We start from the raw sequence: 14065 nt of genomic DNA on the forward strand, positions 1-14065 counted from the left end.
ACGCCCTCTTTTTTAGTTCCTGAAACAAAATTTTGATGAGGCAGTAAAAGGAAATTAGGGATGTATGGGTTATGAGGGAATAATCAAGTATTATAGATAATGCCAGTATTCATCTACTCTGGAAATATTGGGATGAATGTTAACAATTTTTCTAAATTAATGGGCCTCTCTATGGGATTGGAATATGCTTAGGCATAGAGATTTTCCAATATTGTGGTGGAAGGAAACTCACAAATTATCATCAATATGGGTCGCAAGCTCCAAAATAGCTCCCACATTCATAAGGTGTCTTCTAGTTAGAGGTTGGAATCCCTTTTAGAGAAGGTTTTCTCCCTCATTTCTCAGATCCCAACTCTATATTTTAGCTATGTATGGAGAAGAGGGGAAAATATTTTATTTCCTTGCAAATTATTGATGTATGGAATCCTCGGACTAGGTAACTTCTGAATGGAAATGGTTTCTTGCATCATATTTAAAAAGGGTCTATTGGAAATTAGTACAAAAGGACCACATGGTCCTAAATGGGGTGACCAACATGAAGGAGGGGGGAGTTAGATCCTACTGCACCACCTGGAAAACATGCGAGGGGACAAGTTGTCGGCCCCAAAGGAGGTGTAATAATGAGTATGCATGAACTAAGGACTACATTTGTGTGTGATTTAATGAGGTTTTTAATTGATTATAGTGTGCATGTAGTGGATGGAGAGACGTATTAGTGTGCTCATGCAGAATTGATGAATGTAATCATGGTGATCATAAAGTTAAATATCAGGTAGACAAGAGAGATGGATCTGTTTGTGGGTAAGTGGAATATCATGGAGAAGGTTAGCACCCCCTTGGAAGTAGAAAGTAAATCAACTTGGGAGCTGAATAGAGGAGACTTGTGAGGTGTAGTTATATCCATATCCATTACCTTGGATAAAGCATGGCAGAAAAAATATGCTCTAGAAGAACGGGGATTACAGTATTTCAGAAAATTCAGAGTTAAAGCTTTTTGGAACGAATTTTATCTAAATTTTTAGGATATAGTTGAGAGGGTGTGAAATTATCCTATGTGTTTGGTTTCTAGTCTTCAAATCTCCGCCAACCCCCCTTCACAAGTTGGCCAATATTAATTGGATGCATGGATGGTTCGTGATCTTGGTCTAAAGAAGTGAAGCGAGTGGTCGAAGGCTATGTGAACACTACATTCTTACTATGGAAAAAGTTTGCTTCATGGAAGGTTGTTTATCTTATTCTTTCTGTATCTATTTTTTTTTTGATATTGAGGGAAACATTTTCCCCCAAGGTATGGTTAGGCATGTCTTGGTAAATTTTGAATCTAAGTGGTGGAATGGGAATTATGGGAATTATTAGGGCGCGAGGAGTTTGAATTTTGAAGTCCTACTCCTAGAATGTTTAGTATATCTCCATAAGAGTGGCATGTACTATTTTTTTTGTTTTCATATTCTCTATTATTTTAATAGAAGCGGGGGGTGGCAATTCTGCTCTAATAATATGGAATTTTAATTAATTCTATAGTCTCTGTTTTCATTTAGATGTTGTAGGAGTGAATTTGAATGTATTAATCTCAGGTATGGATGAAATTGTTTTGTATTTGTTAGCTCCTATAGCCTTATACCTAGTATGTAGGTAGGGAAAGATTCCCCTTTCCAAGGTGAGGAAGACTATTTTTATGAGTTGGTGTTAAGGAACAAGCTTCTGGGTATTTGTTCTAACTCTATAGACAAATATTTATGAGATGGGTGAGGTCTCAAAAATGGATCATTTTGGTTAATACTACTTCAGGTGGAAACTAGAACCTGGGTTATATGAATGATGCATTTTTTTGCTAGTGGATTTGATTGTCATTTGGAAACCACTCTCACTTAAAATGCCTTACCTTGGAAAAGTTGCACATGAAACTCTCAAAACTACTCACTAGCATCATGGGATATTTTTGGCTCATAAAACGCTCGGTTCGATGAGAGAAGATGTGGAATTGTTATTGAGAAGCAGTAAGTGGGATATAATCTTAGGGATCACTTACCCAGTTAACATGGGAGGTTGGAATATGTTCTATGGATCCTTCTATCGAAAAAAATCATTTCAAAGGGGATTTCGGGGGCTAGGTGCATAAATGGAAATTTAATCTTCATACGTGGCAACGATTTTCAGACAAATCTATTTCAGTCAATATACCATGTTAGTGGTGTATAGTCCATAGGTGCGTTGGTTAGTATCACGAGAGATCCCATAGGGGAAAAACGTGCAAGAACCAATGGTTGCATGAATTTTCTAGGTGCTGCAAGGAGCTTACACTTAATCTTATTCAAGAAGAAATAGCAAGAGATCAGAGTGAGGCCCCTTACACAGATCATCCCTCTCTGAAACATAATAAATAGTGGAATGGGATGGCTAGATCCCTAAAAATGGGAACACGGGAGGAAGATTTACCTTGTATATGCAAACCATTGATTTACATTAGTAGACAAATATGAGCATAGAGATGATGTCCTTAACTCTCTCAAGTGCCTCCACGACCTCTTGAGCAACATGGATCATAGATTGGATCAGAGAGAAGAGCACCTAGGCTTACCTATTATGGACAACACTGTTGAGGAGAAGGTAAAATCACATGTTTGGATTATTGATTCTAATTTGGAGCTTTCAAAGTAACTTCAAATGTTTTTTATTTACATGTTTTCTATTATTCCTCCTTTTTGAATGCTAATCTTAGGGATGAACACCACGTATTTGGTATTTTTCGTATTCTCCTTTTTCTGTTTGGTATCTCAATCCTTTCCTAAGAATATTATTTTTTGGTTATGGTTAAGACTCCCGAGTGAGAGATTGACATCAACTATCAATTTGATGATGTAATCTCATGTTTCAAATTAATATAACATTCACCTTACAAAAAAAACATTATTGTCAATTTTGTATCTCTCTTAGTACCCTACAAAGTTTGTATTATCTTTTACCTATCAATATCTTCAATTCATTGCATGAAAGTTTCCCTCACCATAATGTGAGATTCTATAATTTATGATATTTTTTTTTATTTTTAAAGTTTCATTGGCATGTGGAATTAATGTCTTCTTACAATAATCATTGAGATACACGTAGTATATATAGTTATTTTATCAACTTACATCATTCATTAAAATACATTTAACATATATGACTATTTTATTAATTTCCTTTGCAAGTAATATATATGAATTATTTTTTAACATAGTTTACAAACTTCTAATGCATTTTTGTTTAACAAGTTTAGACATGCATATAATAACTAATAATCATTTTCAGGATTATTAATTATTTAACAACTTTTTCGCATTAAAATAAGTGATATTGGCATCAAGGTGCATTCTACATACCAATATGAAGGAGTTGTGTAATTCCTTCCATGCTCAACTTCAAGTTGACAAGTGTCCATTTCAAAATAAAAATAAAATATACTATAAATAAATAAAAAATGTCTTATATAACTGGCATAGTTCCATCCTAAATCGAAATCTACCAAGTGTTGCGTTGCTCCTCAAAGTGTTCCAACTAAAACCTCTACAAAGGCCCAACGGGTGCCTACTACCGGAGCAGCCGCTGCTATAACTGTAGAGTCAAGAACATGCACATACATCATTTGATTTGTTCTCATTTTATGTTTTGGCTCAATGACACCTTGTTTTGATTGAGTCAGATGACGAACCAGGCTCCTCATAAGGAAGGGTTACTCTTTCTCCAGGTCTTTTTTCACCAGGTCTATTTGAAAGGGCTATTGGAACCAGGCTCATCTTTCTTAAATAGGGCTATTTCGACAGCGCTCCTCCTTTCCTTCCACATAAGGCAAGCGGTAGCAATCATTTCCAACTGGTGCTCATTCCCAAGCGGTAGCGATGATAATAATGAGGGCGAACGGAATAGGGCGGATTGAATGCGGATTGAATGGCCTAAATCAATGTCCTCTTTGTGTAGAAGTTGCCTGTGCCGGTGATAACGCCTATTTTGGAATATGTTGAAGTGGTTGGTGGTAACGCTCTTCTCGTAAGACTCATCAGTTGATAGAATAAAAGAAATTGATTCACTTGATCGATGCCTCTCCCGTAAGATGGGTCATTTTATCAGATTGTACTGGGGATATTATATAATAGCCCTTGCTCAATGGGAATAGTTCTATCTTCAAGTATAAAGAAATAAAGCTAAGCATTTAAAGCATAAACACTTGTATTGATACCTGGATCAAGTTACCTGGCATATACTGGGATGGCCTCCAGCGAGTACCGGAAAAGAATCATCACCAGCGAGTACTGATAATGCAGGGACACCTATATTTGGTACCGACATCTACACTTGTATAAACACCTGAAACCAACCTGGATCTACTATTAGCCATCAGCAATGACCTTCTTTCCATCTTTCTATGCTAGGCTACGTGGTAAGGCTATGTCAGGTGACTATGTTGGATGGTTCACTCGCTACTGGTTTGGTCCCATCGATAGTGACCACTTTATACTCTAAGGGTGGGTTGCACTAATAAGAAAGATTGCTTCCATATGCCAAAATCCAATAATAAAGGAGGCTAGCTACAAGAATAGGTTATACCGCTTTCTAGCTGGCTTTCATGGCAGATGGCTGGTATAAAGGAGCTCACCAGATGGGGCTTAATCAATGGAATCAATTCATTCATATCACATCAATTATCAATCCCATTCATTTGGCTGGCATCACTAGCTTGGTCTTGCTATCTGGTCGTTATCTCGCTTGCTGGCTAGTGGATCCTGCTGAGTTTCAGTGATCACAACCTACCCACCTTCTTTCCTTCTTACTTACCTTCCCTTCTAAGTATTGGTTAAGTAACTGGTCATCCTTAACCAAAGTGGGTATTTCTGATCTTCCCATTTTTGGTTAAGTAACTGGTCATCCTTAACCAAGGTGGGTATTTCTTATATTTATGTGAAATTTAACATGATCATTTTATAAAAATAGATGAAATTATAAATATTTGGAATTTATAAAGGAAAAATGGAAAGGCTAACAAATAATAAACTTTATTAATAAAGAAAATTCATCAATAACTAAGTTATGGTCTTAAACTATGTATCCTAATCCAATAACGTGAACAAAAAAATCGAAGAATAAACACATGCATAACTTAATTCAGTAATATTGAGTTAAATTGAAATTTAAATACAAAATAGATAAACAAACGATAATAATATATCGGTGTGTGTGCGCTCGAACGATTTAGTAGAGAAAACTAATACAATATCATGTATCTATAAGATATAGACCAAGAAAAACCAATTGAAGTAGTTAAATTAAATTTTCTTAGGTAATGTATATGTAGAAACTGTTATGTTTAACAATATGTATTGATATAAGATAATGATTTGAACGTGTTAAATCATCAATCATCAATTTATACGAAAATAAACATAAAGACGAATTAAACACATAGACACGTGAAAAAAGCACTTAATAATCATAGATACATATAGATAAATTTCACACCAACATGATGAAAATCTACATAAACATGTGAATAATGCCTTTAAAATTAAAGTTTCAAATCCATCAAAATTCAATCCTTTTAATTTAAAATAGCGGGCCTTTTGAAAGATTTCAAGAGAAACTTCCTTCACAATTATTTCCTAATTTAAAGATTACATTACATGAGTCTTAAAATTATCATTTATCTATGTGATGAACATTTCTTCTCTCTATAGTGTTTTGTCATTTTCATTTCTCCTCCTATTAAAGTGTCGTGTGTCAAGTGACTCGTAGTCTGGATAATTCCTTTTTTTGGTCACAGGAAGACTACATAACCTTCTTCCTCTGCTACATTTGTGACCTCTTCTATCTTGGACTCTAATGATACAATAGATATGTTACCTTGCATGATTCGAATGTGACCATGTCTTTGAGATGTAGATCTCTTCAACTTTAAAAAATTATGCCAACCAACTATAAGGATGATTTTTTTGTTTGTAAACTTAAATTAGGCCACACCAAGCTCAAATTGAAGTTGATAAAGAGCGTAATGTCCCCCGCCACCATCCGGCCAACACTACATACCCAAAATCATAATTTCCTTGAATAATTTTACCAATATATTTGTGGAAGCATATAAGCTATAATTTCCATAACTAAACCCCAACCTTGGGTTCATTGACAATGGATAGCATATGACTATCACTCATAGAATTGGGGTTTATCCAAACAATAACTCAAATCCATATGTAAAAAATATAATTAAACTGCAAATCTCATTCCATTATCGTCCACAACAAAATTAAAGTTGAATTGATAACATTAACATGAGATACTAGTTTATAGCAAAAATGGCATATAATTATAAATACAACACATATATGCATCATATAATATATTACTAAGTAATTAAATGCACACAAAACCCAAAATGGCACATATTTTGTAAACATAACACATTCAATTTAATTTACTTTGTAATCCACCATATCCAATGTATAACCTTGAAATTAAGGTTTCAAGCATTAAACTATAATTCAACACACATCAGGTAAAGACACTTATATGTGTAAGAGCACCAAATGGCTATGGGATCTCCATGTTTCTCCTAGTCATAGATTATGTGGGTCATAATATTAACCACATGTCACCCCCTAGCTGGGAAATCAACTCCAAAGGAAACACTCGATAATAACAACACAAAACCTAGCCCACAACACCAACCCCAATGTTGGGTTGTGTTATATTCTTTCCATGACTAGGCCACAAGTTAACCAGGGGGTTAGAGTGGAGGCAGAGCCCCCCCTTCATTGCGTCGATTACATAGCGGGGGGATTACAAGGGGTTTGACGGGTGCAGGTAACCCAACTTTATGGGGTCCGGGGTAGCGTCCCAGAAAATTTTGGTTTTGGACCCTACGTTAGGTTGGGAAGTGTTAGCACCTAAATCCGCCTCAGGCTGAAAGAAGGAAAAATTCAGGGTAACCACAAACCACACTTAGTCTGGTAGCTAGCCCTACCAGAACAGAAGAGGGCTCTCTCCAAGTCACACTCAGTGAATAGATGAACAAAAAGGACTGAGATGACTTTCCAACGAACAATTTATCTTAGGCTAGTAAGTGAAAATGAACATAAAGAGGGATTTTTATGAATGACTGTGTTTCTGGGATGTTATGGGACCACTGGACCTCAATGAACAGAGAACTTAACATAAAGGCACAGATTATTTCGTGAGCCAAGGTAGGTGGAAAGTATAGCAATTTTAGTTTTAAGATATGGCGAAATGGGGAGATTGATTAAGAAGGTGAAAAGGGCATGTACAACATGAATCCTTTTCAACAGAAGAATGAACACTGTACATGAAATTTTCCCACAGGTAGAGCAATAAAATTGAATTCTACCTAATCTCATTCGAAAAATTTCACCAGAAATGAATATGAAATGAAATATGGAACATAACAAGATACATATGAAACATAAGAGACACACTTGCTACACTCACAACCACAGGAATCTCATGAAACAGAGCTGCTACCTTTCATTAATTCTCTGTAAAAATATACAATGCAGAAACAAAGTTTCTTTCCCACAGTCTCCCAAAAGTTACAAGCCAGCCAACCCTTTGCAAATAAAAATGTATACAATATATAGAATGTGTGGAGAAGAGATGGAACGCCCAGGGGTTGGGAAGTCACTCAAATCATTTCGAAATGGAAATGGAGAGCCAACCATCAGCTATAGGTGCAACGCTCTTAAGCATGACATTTGGCGTGTGGTGACCCTTTGCATTCTTTGCCACTTGGATAGATGCCAACATGGAGAGGAAACTCTTCAAAAGCCTACTTTGGTGCCAAAAAATGAAGAGTGGATGACCGGGCCCACTTGGAGAATTCACAACCCGAAATTTCGCGAAGCAAACTGGGCAAAATTTCCTCTGTGCGCCACGCGCTTTTCTCTGTGCGTCGCGCTACTTTGGGGCCTGTTTTGGGGCACTTGTATGTGTCCAAAATGTGCCCAAGTGGGCTTGTTGGAAATCTTGGCATGTCTGCCTTCTAACCCCACTGGAATTTCTGAATTTGAAGCTCATTTTCCCCTCCAAAACTTCATTCTCCCAAGACTACTTTCTCTGTGTCCAAAAAGTGGCAGAGAGGCCATTTTTGGGGGTTTTTTGACCTTTAGGAGACCCAAAACTTATCAAAATTTCCTTCTCGGACCCCAGTAGGCGTATTTTTTGATGCTGAATCTAAATATGCAAGCCATTTCTTCATTGGAGCTCTAGAATTTTAGGGTCGCGCAGGGTGCGCGACGCACAGGGAGAAAATCCCTATTTTTCGCCCAAAAAATTTCCCTGTGACCAAAATTTGCCCAAATTTTTTGAAATTTGGGCTAGAAGTTCTCTATGCAGTGCTATGATGTGCCAAGGAAACCTCAGCCAAGATTTGAAGCCGATATTTCTCTTTTGCCTCTTTTTCCCTTTTGATGCCTTCCTTAGGTTTGCCTTCAAATTCCTTATTCGTGCCTTGCAAACCTTGTTCCGTGCCCAATAGTGATTTTTCATGTGCCTGAGCATGTCCCTGTCCTTGTTTTCTTTCGCCAACAGCTTCTCTAAGTGGATGTGGATCCTCTCGAGCCAAACCTCTCAATCAGCCTCTATCTCCTGCTGAATAGGTGTCCTTTCATTTAGGCTTCTTTGGGCAGCCTGTTGGTCTTCACAGATGTTTTCCAGCTCTATGAGGCCTCCTGGGTGCATGTACCTCTATTGGTGAATCACTGTGGGTCTCCTCCTCATGAGTGTAGACTTTCCATCCCCCATAGAGTCAACTGAGTTATTTGTTCATCCAAATTAAGGTTGCTAAAGCGATGTGGACCTTCTTTTACACCAAGGTCAGTTAACCATCTAGGTGGAAGCATGTCTAAATCTGGCCAAGACTTCCCCCTTAAACCATTTGCTCCTATCAAATTAGATTTAGCAAAATCTCTTGACACATCGAAGTGGAACTCTACATCGCTCCAGTTATCCCAATCATCATTTGTTATTCGATACATATTGACAAAAGAGTTTATTTGCATGGCCATTTGTGGTGTAGCATCACTTCCAGGTGAGAGAGAGTACACCATAGGATGATCAAGCTCTTTTAAGATCAAAATCAACTCCCCATTCAACATATTTTGTATATAATGATCTGAGGAAAGCCCTCCCAGCTCCTAGGTTAGTTTGAACATTCATGAACATGCAGGCATCCAGTAGCAAGTTTGATTGATTAGACCAATGTCTTTAGCATGCCAAATCTTCCCACCTTCTTCATAAGGGACACCCTGGGATCCCATGATTGGAGTATTAGCATTAACTTCTTTGAGTACTAATTCCACGCTTGACATAAATGCCAAACTTGAGACCCATCTTATGCACATTATCTGCAACCTCCTTGAACCCTTTGCCTCCTTTTGAAGATAGCCATCTTGTGTTTGTTTTATAAAACATTTTTTTTGCATTTGATTATAATCATAAAACATCGTATCTCTTTCAAATTTGATGCACAAGTGAGTTTGAGAGCCTACTTTGCAATTAGACGGGCTTCATAAAGAAATTTGAGTAAGTTTGGAAAATTCTGGGCACTTTGTCTCTGTGCACCGCGTGCAAAGCCCAGTGCGCCATGTGCTCTGTGTGCATCATGCTAGTTAGAAATTAACACTGGGTAGATCTCCCCAGTGCGTCGCACGCTCTATGTGCGCCACGTTCCTCCCTCTGTGCATTACGCATTTTCCAGAAGACTTTTGAAGGCCTTCCCGGTGTTTGAATTGGGCACAGGATAGCTCATTAGAAAGGTCTTTGAGTCTGCTTTCTAACCCAAGTGGAATTTTTCAATTTAGAGCTCATTTGCTATATCAAAAGTCAAATCTCTCAAGACTGATCAAAATGTGCCAAATGAGGCTACCTAAAGGCAGAGTGCTGTTACAGTCAACTTTTGAATGCCTTCCTCAACTCCAAATTGAGCTCATGATAGCTCACTAGAAATATCTTTGTGTCTAGTAAGCATTTGACTCATCAAGAAAGTCATTTGGCAAACTAAGCTAGGAGAAAATTTGATTTTCCCAAGGTCACTTCAGAGGTGCATCAATTCTCCCGAGGCAATTGTATTTTGACATTTCTCTAAAACCATGACACCTGTGTAAAGAGTGTAGGAGGTTTTTCTTCCTTGGCATGTGTTGGACAAAAACCACTTTCATTTTTCCAAAATTCATCTTTTATTTCTCAGAAACCTCATTTGAGTGAAACCTATCCTGATGTGTCGAACAAGGGATTGGTCGAAATGAAGCGAAATGAAGGGGATAGGGAGCTTCTAAATTCTTGAGGAAATTTCGAGAAGTAGGGAGGGATGTTGGGAAGTAGGGAAAAGTGCAATATTAGAAATTGAGTGAGGGGAAGGGGTGCAAAAAGGCAAAACACAGGCCCAACCTAGAAAATTGCCAGGTTGTAGCAAGAGACTAGGGTTTGTGCGAAAGTGAGGAATTTGGGGGATCTCAGTGATGGGAAGTGTTTGATAAGCTACTTTAAGGATAGGGGAAGGTGTATGAACATCAGGATACAAGTTTTTCCAATGATTTGGCCGTCCAAGAGAAATTGCCTTCAAAACCCTAGGAGAGGGAAATGACCTTACCTAGGCGCAATTGAAGCATGAACAAGGTGTAAAATGACCTAGTGGGACTTGACATGATAATGAAAACTCTCTGAATGACAGTACACTCAGCTGAGCTGTGACATGGACCGACATTTGGACACTTTGACAAGGGTAAAATCAAACCCTAGACCCAATGCCTAATGACCAAATTTTGTTTGAAGACTCGCTGAAATGACAAAATTTTACCTTGACACATTAAAATCACTTTGTAAGAGCATGTTTGATCACTAGAGGAAGGCTGTAAAGACTGAAACTAACAGGAAGACCTACCTATGGTTTTGTGCATGTTTTTCGCACATGGTTTTGGACACATTGGTTTTCGGTCCATGGTTTTGGACGCGATGGTTTTCGGTCCATGGTATTGGAGGCCTCGTCATGTATAAATATGTATTGTAACATTGAAAGGAACATAATGAAAAATCAAGCTAGTAGTTCTGGTTTTGGGATCCAGGGGAAAATCTCTATGTATATGTGTTTTATGTGTTATGCAACACTGTTTATTTTCTGTGTTTTTAGAATTCGTATGCAGGTAATTTTTGTACAGGTTAAAACCTACATTTGGTATTAGAGTTTTTTTGGCTTCAAGGGGATGCCTTTGTTGCTGAGGGGTTTCACTGGGCCTGTGGTAGACCTTGTTTAGTGGGAGATCTGCGAGATCAATTCTGGTGGTGAAAGAAGATGGCGAGCAGTGGAAAGATAGAGATCGAGAAATTTAATGGTCAGATTTTTGAGTTGTAGAAACTCAAGATGGAGGATTTGTTGGTGGATAAACATCAGTGGATCGTGGTAGATCCAGGTACGAAACCAATGGGAGTGTCTAATAAAGAATGTAAGAAGTTGGATAGGAAGGCAAAGAGCACAATACGATTGTGTGTCTCAGATTCAGTATTGCTGAATGTATTAGGGGAAGCTACGGCGAAGGCTTTATGGGACAAGTTAGGGACTTTGTACCAATCTAAGTCTTTGGTGAATAAACTGTTCCTACCGAAAAAGTTGTATAACCTGAGGATGAAAGATGGAGACTCGGTGATAGAGCATCTAAATGCGTTTAATACTGTGGTAAGTCAGTTATCATCTGTTGATATCAAAATTTCAGATGAAGATAAGTGAATTAGTTTGTTGTGTTCTCTAACAGATTTGTGGGATAGTTTGGTTATTGCAATAGAGAGCAATGCTACTGCCTTACAGTTTGATGAAATAGTCTCATCCTTACTAATGGAGGAGATGAGATGGAAAAATATGGAGAGCCAGAATAGTGATGCCTTGTCTGTACAAGGACGATCCCAGAATAGAAAAAAATAAGTCATCGAGTGGAGATCTAAATCTAGAGGGAGATCTAAATCTCGAGGAAAACCTATAAAGGTGGTGTGCTGGAAATGCGGAAAGGAAGGGCACTACAAAAGGGACTGTAAATCTAAAGCTCCTGATAAAGGAAAGAGATCTAATGATGCTCCTTTCGTAGAGGTGAAAACCACCTCAGATGAAGGTGGGGATGTGTACTTGGCTTCTTCAAGTACACATGTAGATCATGAGGCATGCTTGATTGACTCAGGTGCATCCTTTCACTTCACCCCCCATAGAGAGTGGTTCTGTGAGTATGGGAAATACGATGGTGGTGATGTCTACTTAGGGGTTGATAAGAAGGCTAGAATCATTGGTCACAAAAAAGTAAAGTTGAAATTGCAAGGTGGAAGGGTTAGAACACTTCCAGGTGTTCTACATATCCTCGCATTGGTCAGAAATCTGATTTCTGTAAGCAAGCTGGATGATGCAGGTGTAAAAATGGTGTTTGAGAAGGATACCTGCAAGATGGTTCAGGGGGCACTGGTATTGATGCGGGGAGCTTGAATTGGAACTCTCTACAAGCTGCAAGGTAGCACTATTGTTGATGGGTGCAATAGTTCCATGGTTCCTAAAAGTGGAGTAGAAAATATAGTGGTCTCTAGAGAGAAGACCATGCTGTGGCATCAAAGGCTTGGACATATTGGATAGAAGGGCCTTTGAATACTTCATGGTAAAGTTATGGTAGAAGGTATGAGTAATAGCTCTCTGGATTTTGATTTCTGTGGAAATTGTGTATATGGGAAGCAAAATCATGTGAGTTTCCCCTCTGGTGGTAAGAGGGCAAAACAGATATTAGAGCTTGTGCACAGTGATGTGTTTGGACCTGTGAAGGTTCCATCACTGGGTAAGTCTGTGTACTATGTATCATTTATAGATGACTTCTCAAGGAATACATGGATATATTTCCTTAAGAAGAAATCTGAAGTCTTGGACAAGTTTTAAGAATTTAAGGCTCTGGTGGAAAACTAGACAGAGAAGAAGATAAAGTGTTGAGGACAGATAATGGTTGAGAGTTTTGCAGTAAGGAGTTTGAAGAATTTTGTAAGAAGTGTAGTATAGCACGACAGAAGACTACTCCATATACACCTCAACAAAATGGAGTTGCAGAAAGAATGAACAAAACATTGATGGAAAGGGCAAGAAGCATGCTTAGTGGTGCCAAGTTAGGATAGGAATTTTGGGCAGAGGTCATGGAGACAACATGTTAGCTAGTCAATAGATCACCTACATTAGTGTTGGAGGATAAGACTCCACAAGAGGTATGAACCGGTAAGAAACCCTCTATTTCACATCTGAGGGTATTTGGATGCGATGCATATGTACATGTTCCAAAGGAGAAATGAACCAAGTTAGATAGTAAATATGAAAAGTGCATCCTTATGGGGTATAACAATGGTTTAAAGGGTTATAAGGTTTGGAACCCAGTAACAAGAAAGGTTGTGTATAGCCGAGATGTGGTGTTCAGAGAGGTGAAAGATGTTATTAAACATGAAGTCCAACCAAAGGAACCTGAGAAGATAGAGTTTGAGCTAATGGAGGAAGAATCAGAATCTACATCAGAGGAGGAATTAGAAGATGAAGAACCACAAACTTCGGGTGTGAGAAGATTAGTTCGAGAAAGAAGGCAACTAGAAAGGTATAGTCCATATGGTTTTTGTTCAAATTTTTCGTTATTTATTACTGATGATGATCCCAGAACTTTGAAGGAAGCAGTGGATTCAGAGGATGGAAAACTATGGAAAGAGGCCATGGTTGATGAAATCGCATCTTTGCGCAAAAATGAGGTATGGGATCTACTGGAGTTGACAGCTGGAAGGAAACCCATTGGCAGCAAATGGGTGTTCAAGAAGAAGACAAATATAGAAGGAAAGGTGAAGAAATACAAAGCTTAGCTGGTAGCAAAATTTATTCCCAACTGTCGGGAATTGATTTTGGTGATATTTTTTCTCCTGTTGTCATGGTAACTTCTATTAGATTACTTTTATCTATTGCTACTGCTTTTGATTTTGAGGTAGAACAGATGGATGTGAAGACATCATTCCTTCATGGGGATCTGGAAGAGGAAATCTA

Source organism: Pinus tabuliformis, chromosome 2_1 (genome assembly GCF_031772625.1).
Source record: "Pinus tabuliformis cultivar Carrire ecotype Pingquan chromosome 2_1, CPIR1, whole genome shotgun sequence".
Lineage (NCBI taxonomy): Eukaryota > Viridiplantae > Streptophyta > Pinopsida > Pinales > Pinaceae > Pinus > Pinus tabuliformis.